The sequence below is a fragment of the Crocuta crocuta genome, unplaced genomic scaffold (genome assembly GCF_008692635.1).
Source record: "Crocuta crocuta isolate KB4526 unplaced genomic scaffold, BGI_CrCroc_1.0 scaffold112, whole genome shotgun sequence".
Lineage (NCBI taxonomy): Eukaryota > Metazoa > Chordata > Mammalia > Carnivora > Hyaenidae > Crocuta > Crocuta crocuta.
The window spans coordinates 1497495-1513630 of NW_027528818.1; positions in this window are offsets into that span (position 1 = coordinate 1497495).

Sequence of the window (16136 nt, forward strand, 5' to 3'; positions counted from 1 at the left end):
TACTCATCCCTGAGCAAGAAGTAAACTTCTGTTGTGTTGAGACATTACATGTTTGGTCTATATATTACGGAAGCCCATCTGACCTGAACTGATACAGCACCTGTCACAACCTTAGCACTGTTGATCTAAGTTTTCTTTCAGGAAGACTCACAGTCCGCAGGTTCTACATGACTATCAATATCTGTACCAAGTGAGGATAGCTAGTGTCATTCTTATTTTAACTATGAGTGAGGTTCGCTTTCTTTATTATTGTTTAGCTAAAAAGTCAATAGAAACAGAAGTTTTAATATTTCTTCCTGGATTCTGGGAATATGACTTCAGTTATCAAACTATTGCTTTAACTAACTTGAATTTAAATAAAAAATACATAAAAAAGAAATAAAATTTTTAAAAATATTGAGTCACTATGATATACACCTGAAATTAATAGGATAGTGTATGTCAATTATACTTGAACAAAAAAATTGAGGTGTTTAACATGTACACCAGATTTCAAATACTTAATAAGAAATGAAAGGAAAGTAAAATATCTCATTAAAATATTTTATACTAATAAACAAAAGCAGAAAGAAACTTCACTGTGGGTTTCACATTTCTTCATTGGGCTTTGTAATTGCTATACAATGACAATGTAGGAAAGAGTTTGGCATTGTTAGGAATGCATTACTCTGTAAGAATAGGAAAAGAGATCGGACTCTCATTCTGTTGTCCTGGCTATAAAAACAAAAGTGGCATGAAATGGGACGTTGATGTACTTTCTGTTGTTCATGTGCCCTTATATGGGATTTCCTGACTGACCGTCTTTATTCCACAATGTCCTCTGTCACTAATTTGCCATGTGCGAAGAGCTTTGGTGTTGCTACCATTTTATTTCTTTTTTCCTTTCTTTTTCTTTGGCCAGTGATGGGAATAGAGCTCCACTTGAGTTTCAATCCCATTTGGTGTGAGACTGGGCAGCCTGATCCAGCCTAGATCTGTCTCTCTCCCTGAGATTAGCTTTTGCTTATGAAAGAATGTTGCTTCGGTTAGCCCTATCCCTGCCCTCCCACCCATGGAATAAATCACAAATGCAGAGAGCTGCAATCCAATTGACCTACTGCCATGAAATAGCTTCATCCGATTTTCCTGGCCCCTTCCCCACCTGCCCATCTTCATCTTATATGAATCGGTATTAAGCAAATGTATAACCCACCCGAAGCGGACGGCACTTTTAGAATGAATAGGGCAGGCTGAATCTCTACACCCTGGTTGACAGAATTAAAACTGATGAGAAAGTAAAACATTACTTCAAATGTTTGCTTAAGGATCGGGAAGTTGGGCCCGGCCCCTTTGTATTGCCAAATGTTACATGGAGCATCGTAAAATCAAATTCTCACATCTTCTTGTCCTCCCATTAGATCACATTAAATTCTGGCAGCGAGGCCAGCCCGCCTTGGTGGTTTTCTGATTTGTGGTTTGCACTTGGCTCTCCTCACAGGCTTTAAAAATGATTTTATTTTGCGAACAGTCAGTGATAGTCAGACTCTAGAGTAAACTTGCCTGGGCCAACATTTGCAGTAATAACATTTCACATTATCAAGAGTTTCCTGAAGGACTGCAAAGAATGAAAACAAAGAGGAGCTTTTCTGGTAGTGGTTGTTTTTCTTCAGATGCTGGTAACCTCCCGCATGGAGAGGCTGTGAATTTGGGCTTTGAAGGGCTTCACACAGCATCCACAGTTCCTTGCCTTTAAGGTGAAACTAGAGAACTGGAACAGATTTGAGTTTTCTTGTTCCCTGGCTTGTTGAACATGTAACTGATTCTCCCTTTTTCTTTTCTTGGGTGGTTTTTCTGATTATCTCATTCAATCTTTTTGTGGCTTTTTGTGGCGTGGGAGGTGGAGGGTGGTGGGCTCGGGAGAGGTTGCCCTGGGCAAGGGAGGGAATGTGGAGTTTAGGCAAATCCATCTAAATATTCCAAATAAGGACTTTCTCAATGTTCTTCTTAGTGTTTTTTACCAAAAGATATTTATGCAGTTTTTATAATGAAATGAAAAACCATCTTGAGACTGAAGCATATAATTGGTTTTCTAGATGATCTGATGGTGATGGTAATAATGAAAATGATGATTAGGGTTATAATAATTCATGAATGAAAAATAAATGAGCCTATGAAATTAAAAATGAATGTCAGGTAGGTACACATTGCCTCGATGTTTTTGAAGATTCATTTTTTTATTATTTAAATTGTGATAAAATGTACATAACATAAATTTTTACCATTTTAACCATTGTTAAAGGTACAGTTCAATGGGATTTAGTATATTCATTTGGTTGGACTACCATCACTACCACCCATCTCCAGAACTTTTTCATCTTGCAAAACTGAAACTCTGTACTGTAAACAATAACTCCCCATTCCCCCTCCTCCTCGGCCCCTGGCAACCAGCATCCTGCCTTCTATCTCTATGAATTTGACTACTCTAAGTACCTCATGTGGAATCATATAGTTGTGTCCTTTTGAGACTGGCTTGTGTCACTCAGCATAATATCCTCAAGCCTTATGCATGTTGTATCTAGCATGTGTCAGAATTCCCTTCCTTTTAAAGACTGAATAATATTCCATTCTATATAAATACCATATTTTATGTGTTCATCCACTGATAGACACTTGGGTTTGCAGACTCAATTCTGTCAGTGGGGTTTGGATGGCAAGGATTGAGGTTTTGGAGAGAACTGAGTAGTCATTCAATTATATGGTCTGTGGGTCACCTGGGTGGCTCAGTTGATTAAGTGTANTTGAAATTCTTATAAGCCAAGCCAAATGGATAAAACTGTATCGATAAATTCTCCAACATATATTTACTGAATGTCATAAGTGACCTCTTTCTCTCTTAAAAAGTATAGTCTTTTATTATTATAAAGATATGTCATTAAAAAAACTAGAAGGTACTGGGGCGCCTGGGTGGCTAAGTCGGTTAAGCATCCGNGGACACTTGTAAAACTGTAGCCTTATTAGCACTGTGAATATTTATATGAAAAATGATATCAATCTAAATATAAGTACTGTGGATATGAATATAAATAGACATTTTGTATTTCTGCAGAACTGGGAACATGTTCACATGCTTGCAAACTGCTTTTCTTAATTCACAATATATTGAAAACATAAATAAATATAGTTTTACTTGGTAGATTTTAAATAATTTATTATTTTTAAATTTTTTAATGTTTATTTATATTTGAGAAAGAGAGAGTGTGTGTGTGCAAGCATGGGGGAGGAGCAGAGAGAGACAGAGACAGAATCTGAAGCAGGCTTCAGGTTCCGAGCTGTCAGCACAGAGCCTGATGCAGGGCTCAAACTCACAAGCTGTGAGAACATGACCTGAGCCAAAGTTGGATGCTTTAACTGACTGAGCCACTCAGGTGCCCCATAAGTAGATTTTTAAAAATTTGTTTGTTTATTTATTTATTTATTTGTCTATCTATCTATCTATTTATTTTTGTAGTTTATTGTCAAGTTGGCTAATTTTAAGTACTTTAAAGTAGTGGACGCCCATTGCTTCTCGGCCTTTTGGCTAAGATCAAGTGTAAAGTAGTGGACCCTTCATTCAATATGAACCCTCTGAATACTAATTTATAAAGAAGGGAGTTCTCTATTTAAAGTGGACAAGAGAAGTCCAGAACTCATCAGCTCAGGACCAATAGCTCCTCTTTAGTGCTTTTTGGGGCATTCTCAGAAACCCTAAGGCTCTGTTGTGGGTTGAATTTTAACTCGCAAATGATGTTGAAAGCCTAACCCCAAATACCTGTGGGTGTGACATTTAGAAATAGACTTTACAGATGATCAAGTTAAGATGAGGGCATTCAGGTAGGCTCCAACCCAATCTGACTGGTGACTTTAGCAAAAAGGAGAATTTAATCACAGATTCAGACATACATACAGGGAGAACATCAGGTGAAGATGAAGGCAGCGATCAAGGTGATGCTTTTATAAGCCAAGGGACACCAAATATTGCCAGCAAACTCAAGAAACTAGGAGAGAAGCAAGGAAGATATTTTTCCTCACAGCCCTTAAAAGGAATTAACCCCGTGGACACCTTGATCTAAGATTTCTAGTCTATAGGACTATGAGACAATCAATTACTGTGGCTCTAAGCCACCCAGATTTTTGGCACTTTGCCATGGAAGCCCTGGAAAACTAATACAGACTCCTGAAAGCATGATTTGAAAACCACTCTTTATAAGCCCACAGGTATTCCACTGTATGGAAGTACATTATCTACTTAATCATTCCCTCATTAGTGTACATGCATAGTGAGAGAGTCTCAGTATTTTAAAGAATGAAGCTTTGACTATCCTTTTTGGGGATTTTTTGTATATCTGCCCTGTTGTTTTCCTCAAAATAATTTGCCAGAGGAGGAGAGATTACTGGATTAGGTGATAAGAACATTTGAAATTTTGATACTTATGGCACACATGCTCACTGGAAAGCTTGCAATAAATTATTCTTTCTGTGTAGTATCAGAGTATATGTATTTCTCCACATCCTTATAGTTATTCTTGCTTTTCTAAAAATCTAAATGTGATACACGCACACATACGCACACACACCCACCTGGAATATTACAGAGCCATAAAAGGAATGAGATCTTGCCATTTGCAACAACATGGATGGACTTAGCAGGTATTAATGCTAAGTGAGTTAAATCAGACAATGAAAGACAAATACCACATGATTTCACTCATATGTGGAGTCTAAAAACCAAAACAAGTGAATAAACAAACAAAAGGCAGAATCTGGGGAACCTGGGTGGCTAAGTCAGTTGAGCATCTAACTTAAGCTCAAGTAATGATCTCATGGTTTGTGAGTTCAAGCCCTGCACTGGGCTCTTTGTTGTCAGTGCAGAGCCCGCTTTGGATCCTCTGTCCCCCTTTCTCTCTCTACCCCTCTGTCCCTGTGCTCTCTCTCTTTCAAAAATAAATAAACATTTTTTTAAAAAGGCAAAATNGTTTCTCTCTCTACCGCTCTGTCCCTTGTGCTCTCTCTCTTTCAAAAATAAATAAACATTTTTTTAAAAAGGCAAAATCAGACCTGTAAATACAGAGAACAAACTGATGCTTGCCAGAGCAGAGAGAGTGGGGAGGTGATGGGCAAAATGCATGACGGGGAGTGGGAGATACAGGCTTCAGTTATGGAATGAATAAGTCACGGGAATAAAGAGTACAGAATAGAGAATATAGTCAATGGTATTGTAATAGCCTTGCATGGGGACAGGTGATAGCTACACTTGTGGCGAGCATAGCATAACATATAGAGTTGTTGAATCGCTATGTGTACACCTGAAATTAATGCTACATGTGTCAACCGTACTCAAATTTTAAAAAGTAATAAAGAAATTAAATTTAAATTTTTATCAAACTAATACATGCAGGTATTTAAATAAGTAATGAGTTTTACAAGTGAATGAGCTTATAACAAAACCCAGCAGTCCGAGCTGCATCCCTGTCTATCCCTGCCACTCCTCAGGGGCATTACTTTCAATTCTTACAGCTATTTCTTCTGGTTTTCACATTTACATTTCTAAATAATAGGCTTATGCTACTGACTTTTTAAAATTGTTAAACTTAATTTAATTTACTTAATTTTTTTCATGTTTATTTATTTTGAGAGAGAGTGTGTGTGTGTTTGTGCACGTGCTTGAGTGGGGGAGGGGCAGAAAGAGAGAGGGAGACACAGAATGTGAAGCAGGCTCCAGGCTCTGAGCTGTCAGCACAGAGCCCGACGTGGGGCTTGAACTCACGAACTGTGAGATCATGACCTGAGCTGAAGTCAGTTGCTTAACTGACTGAACTACCCAGGGGCCCCTATTTTAAAATTTTAGATATTTTCCAGGTTTCTTGTATGAATGACCCCTTTCACTACCCCATTCCCCCAGAGATTATATCACAATTTTGGTAAAATCAACATTCAGAGGTTAACATTTATGACCATATATATTATTTGTGGTAGAGTCATATAGTATTCTATAATTCAATTATTTTTCTTAATAATTCTCTCTCCCCAGAGGTAATAGTTTACTCATTTTTCCTTTGCTTAATTTTCTAGGTACTTACTATTATTTCGTAGAAGTTTGCCTGAAATCTACATCTCCTCTCATTCTATTCTAACAGTTTCGTTCGTTCGTTCTTTCTTTTTTTTTTTTTAAGTGGAATTATCCTTCCTGTAGCCATTCAGCCTCCTGCTTCTTTACTCTTTAGATCTGCTGCACATCTGTCTGCTTGGATTTTCTTTCACCATAATTCTGGGGCTTTCCTTTGCCTTTCTGCAGTGTCAGATCACCTGTTTCCTTGGTCTTCCTGTTCCCTGATTTGCTGCTTTGCTCTCCTAGAGTAGTTACTGCTGAAAAGTGACCGGAGTGGCAGAATTCTTCACTTTAATGGAAATACGTGCTCTTTATGATTCATTGCAAACATCATGCAGGTTTCTGGTAGTAACTTCCATCAACTTGCTTTGCTTAGGGAAAGTTTTTCTTAGAAGGAATAATTGCTAATTTTGACAAATGCCTTTTCATATGTACTGAGAGAATCACATCATTTTTCTCTTTTAAGCTCTGAGAGTAGTGAATTATGCTAAAAGACAGACTAATGTTAAACCAACCTGGCGTTTTTGTGAAAAAGACTACTCGTTCATGATGTAATTCTCTTTGTAAAATGTTGAGTTAAATTTCCTAATAGATTATTTGAGATTTTTGTCTCTATTTGTCTTTGGGTTTCTTGTTTTGCTTGTGGGTGGTTTCTTCCCCTCTATTTTTATCTGGTTATGATTCAGCGTTATGCTGCATTTGTAGAATGAACTGAAAACTTTCCATCTCTTTGTATGTTCTTTAACAGTGTAAGTAATACAGGAATTATCTGTTCTTTGCAGGTTTAATACAATGTGCCCAGAAGATTGTCTGGGCATTGTGCCCTTTTTAGGGTTTTTATTTCCTCTTAAATTTCATTTATGGTTATTGGTCTTTTCAGGATTTCAATTCCTTTCTGAGTCAATTTTCCTTACTTCTTCCTACAAAATAATCTATTTCAACTAATTTTCAAATTTATTTGGCACAAATTTGTATTTGATTTGCTTATAATTTAAAAAAATGTTCCACATCATTTTTCTCAATTCTAATGTTGATTGTCTTTTTTTTTTTTTTTTTACCATCGGCACATTTGATAGTCTATTTAATTACTCTTTTTAAAAAACTCTTATCAAAAAACTAGATTTTCATTTGATTAATTACCCACTTATTTTTTTCTACTATCTTGCTTATTAACTTATCTTTTAGCTTGTTTGATTCCTCTCCCCTCTCCCCCTCCCCTCCTCCTCCCTGGTGAGTACTCTTGGTGAGCATGCGGTGGAGCACAACATTCTCTCCCCCTCTGCCAGCTTTGGAAAGTCCATTCACAGGCCTTTACTCTAGACCTTCTCATAAAACAGTTCTCTATTTTTGCCTCTTTTCCATCTCTGACCATCTGGCCAAACCATATTCTGTTGCCTATGGACTTAGGGACTGCTTTAGATCCACAACTCTCTCTAACTTTCCATTCAGGCCAAGTGGAGAACTCGGTACGCAGCTTGAAGTTTTGCCCATTGAATATATTTCTCCTTCTGGTTGTCCTCCTACTGGGCTACTTCTAACTGGGGCTTTAATGTACAGTAGTCCAGTTTTAGCTGGTGCCAGCAGCAAAGCTATAAACTAGCCTGACATTTTTTCCCTTCTGCGGTCCATTGATTACAGGGAACTCATCATAAAGCAAAGGCTATTAGTTTGAGAAAGGTTGCAGTACAGGAGGAGTGGGTGCCATGGGCATCTGAGTCACCTACTTGCATAATTTCAGTATCTTCTTGGACCCAATGGCCTCTCCAATTCTGCCACTTTATAGTTCTGATATCAGATAACACCAGGTCTGATAGGCAGGTCAGATCTTATGTTCCTCACTATTCCAAGAGCAGGCATTTAGTCACTACTACGACCTAGTAACAAGCTAGAGACTATTCCCTGAAATACTTACCTACTGCAGAGGGTACAGCGTGCTCCAAAATCTTTAGGATTTTCCATCAAGGCTTGTTGGAGGATTCACCTGCAGATATTTTAAATATTATGGCAGGTACTGGGTCATAAAGCCAGAGCTGCTTGAACTGCAGCCTGGATGAGATGCAGACTTTCTCTTACTCTGGGCCCTACTCAAAACTGGCAGCTTTATAATTTACTCAGTTTAGGGGTAACTGGGAAACTCAGTTGATTAAGAATCTGACTCTTGATTTTAGCTCAGGTCCTTATCTCAGTGGGTTCATGAGCTTGAGCCCTACATCAGGCTCTGCGCTAACAGTGTGGAACCCGCTTGGGTTTCTCTCTCTCTCTGCCTCTCTCTGTCTCTCAAAATAAATAAATTAAAAAAATAAAATTTACTCAGTTTAGTAGATTATTGTTTTAATAGCCCCCAATTAATGACCTGCATATATCCATATACTTGGACTTGTAGCTTTGTGGTCTCTTCCTACTCTGACTCTGGCTTGGCCATAAGATTTGTCTTGGTCAATAGGATAAAAGGTAACTTGACTCAAGAAGAGGCTGGAAAAGGTCCTCCTGTGTTTTTGTTTCCTCCCATGGGTCCTCAGGTAGGCTGCTAGGCTGCCGGAAGATTGAGACCATGTGGAAGAGGGCTGAGTTTTCCCAGCTGAGACCATCCCAGCTTCCAGGTGGCTGATAAATAATAAATGAGTTTATTTTTATCCATTAAATTGGGGGTGGTTTGTTTTGCAGCATTATTGAGGCTGTAGATAGCTGATGCTCTTGGTAAGCGGACAGGAACAACACACTCAAATGTGACCCTTACACACATTGCCTCTGAAAATGAAAGAGGCTACCAAATACTGCCTTGTTCGCAATGCTATGGGAGTCATGGTGCAGTGACTTATCTTTCACTTTGGAGGAGCTCTCCCTACCTGACCTCAGAAACTGGACTCCTGAAAGCTTTTCTGAAAAATCCTCCAAACTGTCAACCTTGTCAGCCGGCCCCGCCACACAAACCTGGCTTCTGTCTTCCTCCACCTCCCAAGTTTCATGAGAGAACCTCTCATTGCCAGAATCTAAATCAAATATAAAACCTTAGCTGCAAAGGAGTCTTACAAATATAATATTTAGCTTTCCAGAGCCTGCCATCTGAGGCAGGATATAGAATCGAAAGGGCTGTAAGTAGATATTGAGTGCCAGTTAAAATATTTAGTACATTCATAACCTGCATCTTGAGAAAACACTGCTTACTGAATCGACTTTTGCAGCCCTAGCACTCACTTTTCTTTTTGTATGTCTCCTTCTGCAGCCAAACAGGACAGCCGGGAATCTATGACCAAGTCGCTTTCTGTACTCAACATACTGAGCTGTTTCCTCTTTGCAACCCTGTCAGTTGAGATCCTGTCCATCTGTCATTGCTGTCTCAAACACCATTTCCTCTAGTTAGTCTTTCTGCAGACCTCCAAAAAGAGATCCCTCCTCCTTCCTTTAAGATTCCTTCACCAGGGGCTCCTGGGTGGCCCAGTTGGTTGAGCATCTGACCCGTGATTTCTGCTCAGGTAATGATTTCATAGTTCGTGAGCTGAGCCCTGAGTTGGGCTCTGTGCTGGCCATGCGGAGCCTACCTGGGATTTGCTCGCTCTTTCTTTCTCTCTCTCTCCCTCTCTCAAAATAAATAAACTGAAAAAAAATTTCCTTCATGTTTGGTACTCTCACTTAACCTGGCATTACTGTATAATGTGTACAGCTTTAATCACCTTCTGCAGTCACAAAGACCACAAGAATAGGGATCATTTCTTAATCACCTTTATAACCCATGGGATACTACTAAAGTATTTTGGACAATGTGTCTTCTCAATAAATATTTGTTGATACAAACGGAAATACATCTACACTCTGGTAGATATTATGTGAAATATTGAAATGAATATGGATGGTATCCTTCGAGGACAGACTGCTGAAATTGGACAATATTTTAGCCCTGTACCTTTCAAGAGGACAAGATTTATATTTTAAATGGGGCTACAATTAGTAGGTTAGTTTCTATCACAATCTGCTGGAGTGAGATTCAATGCAAGAAGTGTGGGGAGAAGGAAGGGAATTTATTCTGTTAGAGCTTATTTTAAATGAATAAGGTTTTGTTTTAGGAAATACTTGAACCATAATAAAGAGTTAATAAAATAGTCACAAATTTGCTTTACTTCCTGGTCAATCCTAGCTTAATCACCATGAAAAATAAGGTTTTTTGACTATACTAGTTGTGATAAGATGTATTTATTCTGTCTTCTCTGCAGTTTATAAATATGTACAATTTCCTGGTGCATGTGATTATCAAGTTCTATGACAAGTAATTGGTTATATTCCTTTCTAGCTCCCTTTTCTCCTTCTGATGGAATAGAGTCCTGATTGATTTTGACTCCAGATGGACCATCTTTAATTGAGTTAGCAGTTGAGTTGACAGTCACAGAGGTTTTCCTCTGCCATGTTCTATTAATAGGGGAGAATGGGTAAAGAAGAAATCTCTTATGCCATATTCTATTCGGCTGCTGGTTGTACTTTGGGAAATAGAGAAAGCCAAGGAGGAAAGGGAGAGGTGCGGTCTGTGGTGACTTTGAACCCACCGGACTGTGGGTATATAAATTTCTCCCCTCTATGCCGAGTGAGACTGATGATTTGCAGGCTCTCAGAAGATGATCTTCCTTATATGAAAACATGGATGTCAAATGTTGTATTCAGACATGAGCAATGACTGCCCTCTGTTGTTCCCAAATTAGGAAAATAGAGACTCCAAAAGCTGGGTGCCAGTGGAAAAGTCAACAAATATAGCTGTCACTGAGGAAAGCAGTTCAGTGAGATTTTGTTTTACCCTTTGCCAACCTCAACTCACCAATGTGCAGGCTACATATGTTTAGAATTAGCAAGTAAGGTTTTATCCTTCATTTTCCCATTTCCCATCCCCCACTCTTGAGGTTCCTTGCCCAAAATGGAACTAAGCTCCCAGACTCCTTGGAGGTCGCCCATCTCTCAATACAGGTGCAGTAGAAACCTGTTTACTGAGCTCTCATTAGGTCTGGAGCTGTTTTACGTTCATAACTCTCAGGAGGGCTAATGAGCTTTTAAGGAACACTTGTAGCAACTCCAGATTCTACACAGCAACCTGATTTTTCAGAGAATGTTTTCAAGAGTACCTTGTAGGGGGGCAAATTCCTTGCCCAGATAAATGGAATTGTGAATATGAGAGAAGTTAATCCAACATCCACATTCACTTCCTTTTTTTTTTTTAACTGATATGCCCAAGCTCTAATGCCTTCATTTCCCCTTCATTTGCAACAGCAAAGCCTCCTTGACCAGAAAAATAAATGTGCAGTTGGCAAGAGCTGAATAGAGAGGCCTGCTTAAATGATTTTTAATTTATGTTAAAATGCTAAGAGCAGTTTTCCAGGTCCCTGTTGAATACCTCACAAAATTAAGTTTTTTGAAGCCTACCTTTAAAGAAAGAACTAGAAGATTTAAAAACATTCCTTTTAATTTTAGCTGCCCCGACTATATCTTTTATTCTTGCCCTACTGGGATCCAGCAGCTAGTTAGGAGTTTATACTTAGTTGGTCTTAGAGCTCTGGTCTGGAAGTCAAAGATCTGTCTTCCATTCTCGACTCCAAAACAAAAAGTGGTGTTAGCATGAACTTATCAAACTCTGCTTATCTTCTTGTAAAAATGAACAGTGACTTAATGTAAAGAATTGTAACCATGTCGAGTGCCTAGGTGATTAAGCATCTGACTTCAGCTCAGGTCATGATCTCATGGCTCTTGTGAGTTTGTGTCCCATGTCAGGCTCTGTGCGGACAGCTCAGAGTCTGGAGGCTGCTCCGGATTCTGTGTCTTCCTTTCTCTCTGTCCCTGTCCCGCTGATGCTCTGTCTCTTTCTTTCTCTCAAAAATAAATAAACATTAAAAAATTATTTAAAAAAAGAATCACAACCATGCCTTTAGAAAATACTTAGCATTTCTTGGTGTTTTTACATTTGCAAATGTATTATCTCTTTTGATTGGTGTCTTCCTGGAACAAAACCACAGAATAATTGAGTATCTAAAATGTGAGGTCTTGGGGCTCAGTTGGCTAAGCGTCCAACTTTGGTTCAGGTTATGATTTCGCAGTTCATGAGTTCAAGCCCGGCGTCAGGCTCTGGGCTGACAGCTTGGAGCCTGGAGCCTGCTTTGGAATCTGTGTCTCTCTCTCCTCTGCCCCTCCCTTGTTTGTGCTCTGCCCCTCTCTCAAAAATAAAGAAAAATATCGAAAAAATTTTAAACAAATAATAAATTGTGAACTGTTGGTTGTTATGGCCTACATTTTACACCCGGCTGATTTTCTCTGCCACTCAACATGCATCTAAGTTAAAATTGTAACGATATGTCTTCAACAAAGATGCAGTCACATAGATACACACCAGGAGATAAATGTTTAAGAAATAAGAATTATATTAAATGTTGAAACTAGGTAAACAAAATGTTCAATTTTAAAGAAAATTTATAGATGCGCTCTCCAAATAAAAAGAAACACCTTTTAAAATGATCTTCACAATGATACCACATCATTACTTAGGATAATAGTCATTTGTTATTCTTCACTGAGGTAGTAAATCATCCATGATTTTTTTTAGTTTTTTTAATTCATATTTTAATTTTTTAATTTAGGTTTTTGCCTATCACTGTGCTAAGTTCCATAGGAGATATTAAGGACATACAAGGTCTTGTCCTCATGGAATTTATAGTTTAGTTTAGGCTACAAGATTAATGTGTGTGTGGGTATAACACAAATGATCAGTGTTAAATGAGGCATGCTAATTCTTTTATTTTTTTAAATTTTTTTTAATGTTTTATTTATTTCTAGGAGAGAGAGAGACAGCGCGAGCAGGGGAGGGTCAGAGAGAGAGGGAGACACAGAATCTGAAGCAGGCTCCAGGCTCTGAGCTGGCAGTCAGCAGAGAGCCCGACACGGGGCTCGAACCCATGAACTGTGAGATCACGACCTAAGCGAAAGTCGGACGCTCAACCGACTAAGCCACCCAGGCGCCCCTGAGGCATGCTAATTCTAAATGCAAGCTGCGTGGAGAAGAAAGGCAACACATGAATGTAAATGATCATGGACATTTAAGACTTTGGCTGCGTAATAGAGGAGAGAAGGCATTTTCAGACGTGAAAACAGATGAAAGACACAAGGGAGCTCTATAGCTTGATATTCAACTCTCCAGTAGTTATGGCCACCTAGATGGCCCAGATCTAAAAACCAAACCCAACTGAACTTACCATGTTCTCTCTGAAATGCTCCCTTCTTTTGTGTTCCAGAATTCAGCAGATGACATGGTATCCACCCAATTTCTTAGATTAGAAAACTGGAAGTCATCCTAAATTCTCCCCTCTCCCTTCCCTCCTACATCAATGCTATCAATGTCTTTCTGTTCTGGGCCTGCCTTTCCAGAATTCCCAGGATGCTCATTGCCACAGAACTGAGATCAGTTTAATATTGTTACTGACTCTGCTCCTGTCTCCTTGCAATCTTCTCTTCCATTAGCTCCTTTTGAGAGGTTTATCCTTTTATTTCTCATCTTGGCCTAATGTTTTCAAATCAGTGAATTGATTTAGATTGACTATCCAACTCTAATTACACACTTCCCTGAGTTAAAGCTTCTTTTTTAATTTTTTTAAAAATGTTTTTTTATTTTTGAGAGAGAAAGGTCACCAATGGGAGAAGGGCAGAAAGAGAGAGGCAGACACAGAATCGGAAGGAGGCTCCAGGCTCTGAGCCATCAGCACAGAACCTGACGCAAGGCTCGAACCCACAAGCTTAGGTGAGATGATGACCTAGGTCAAAGTCAGAGGCTTAACTGACTGAGCCACCCAGGCGCCCCCTTGAGTTAAAGCTTCTGATTTAGTTTCCTAGTATCCTGACAAGGCAGTCCCTCCCTGCCCATCCCAACTAGCTGGGACCCCAGACTCTGGTTATAATCTCCACTTTCCCGATCCCCTCTTGTCTATTTCTACTCCGTCTACCTTAGTTTAGGTGTTCATCATCTGTTGCCTGAGGTGGTGGATTGAGTTAAAATGTTCAGCAAATATCTACTGCCTCCTTCCTTATCCTATGGGTAGAGATTGAGCATCCTGTAGACATTGAACTCAGCCATGTAACTTTGATCAGTGTGGTGTGGCAGCAGGGATGGTGTGCTAGTTCTGAGCAGGGGCTTTAGGAGACATTGAATATTCCTGCCCACCTCCCCTGCACTCCTGTCCTCCATCAGTCAAAGAGCATGACCCAGAGGAGCCATTGCTCCTTCATCCTGTGTCCCAAGATGGGACATGAATGATCTGCCATGTCTTGGAGCCAACCCAAGCCACATTCAGCCCTGCACAGCCCAGCTGAATTAAAACCAACCCACAGCTGACCAGAAGACCCATGAGTAAGAAGTAAATGTTTGATTTGTAGCAACATGGAAGGAACTAGAGGGTGTTATGCTGAGCGAAATAAGTCAGGCAGAGAAGGACAGATACCATATGTTTGCACATATAGGTGGATTAAGAGGAAGTTAACGGAGGACGATGCAGGAGAAGAAAGAGGGGTAATAGTTGGGGAGAAGGAGGGAGGCAAACCATGAGAGACTCTTGAATGCTGAGAACAAACTGAGGGCTGATGGGGGTGGGAGAGAGGGGAAGGGGATGATGGGCATGGAGGAGGGCACTTGTGGGGATGAGCACTGGGTGTTATATGGAAACCAACTTGACAATAAACTATTTAAGAAAAAAAAAGAAGTAAATGTTTGAGGGGCTCCTGGGTGGCTCAGTTGGTTAAGTGTCCGACTTCGGCTCAGGTCATGATCTCACGGTTTGTGGGTTTGAGCCCCGTGTCGGGCTCTGTGCTGACAGCTAGCTCAGAGCCTGGAGCCTATTTCAGATTCTGTGTCTCCCTCTTTCTATGATCCTCCCCTGTTCACGCTGCCTCTCTGTCTCAGAAATAAATAAAACATTAAAAAAAAAGAAGTAAATGTTTGATGTTGTATGATACAAAGGTTTTGGAGGAAATGAGTATTTGTTGTTGTAAGCCACGAAGATTCTGGATTGTGTATTGCTGTGGTAAAACCTGACCGATATATCTGAATTTCTGCAAAAACCTCCTACCAGTCTCCAATCTTACCTTCCTTCCATCTATCCTTCACAGTGGATTAAATAAAAATTTTTCAGTAGCTCCCATGTGCCATAGGATAAAAATCCAAGATGAAATAAAGATTTACCTGCCCATCCTCACCTCTCACTATTCTTTTTTTGTTTGTTTATTTCTTTTGAGAGAGTGTGCACAAGCAGAAGGGAGGGGCAGGGAGAGAGGAGAGAGAATCCCAAGCAGTTTCCATGCTGTCAGTGCGAAGCCAGACTGGTGGGGAGGGCTTCATCTTTCAAACAGTGAGATCATGAACTGAACTGAAATCAGGAGTCAATCAAGAGTGTGATGCTTAACTGACTGAGCCATCCAGGTGCTCCTATTCACCCGCTGCTATTCTGGATGTTGCGTTTTAAGCTCTTAACCATTCCTAAATACCCAACATTCCTGGAGTACACAGTACTATCCCTCTGCGTTCTCTTTTGCAAGTGTTGTCAATTCTGAGCCAAATACTTCCCCCAGACCCTGCCCTCTGCCATCCTCCATCAGGCTCTTTCACCTGCAAAACTCTTGTGAGGTTGAAGTGCTGTCACGTCTGGAAAACCTTTCCTGGCTTCCCTAAACCCTCAAAATAATTTGCACGGTTCCACAATTTTACACTATGGTTTGAAATCGATTGTTTTAATACATCTCTTCCAGTTAGGTTGTGAACAGTCTGCTGATAGGACGTTTGTCTTTTTGTGTTTTTACCCTCAAAACTTAGCATTGTCCCAGGCATATTTTAGATACTAAATGAAGCAATGAATGTTTAGGTGATTTGAAGTCAATTCTGCTTAATGTCTTTCTCATCTGGTTGAACCATGTTCACTTAATGTATACCATGAATTTCGATTAGCCTATGTCTCTCACAGAGGTGCTACTTCTCATACTAGACCTGGAACATCAAGTGAACACT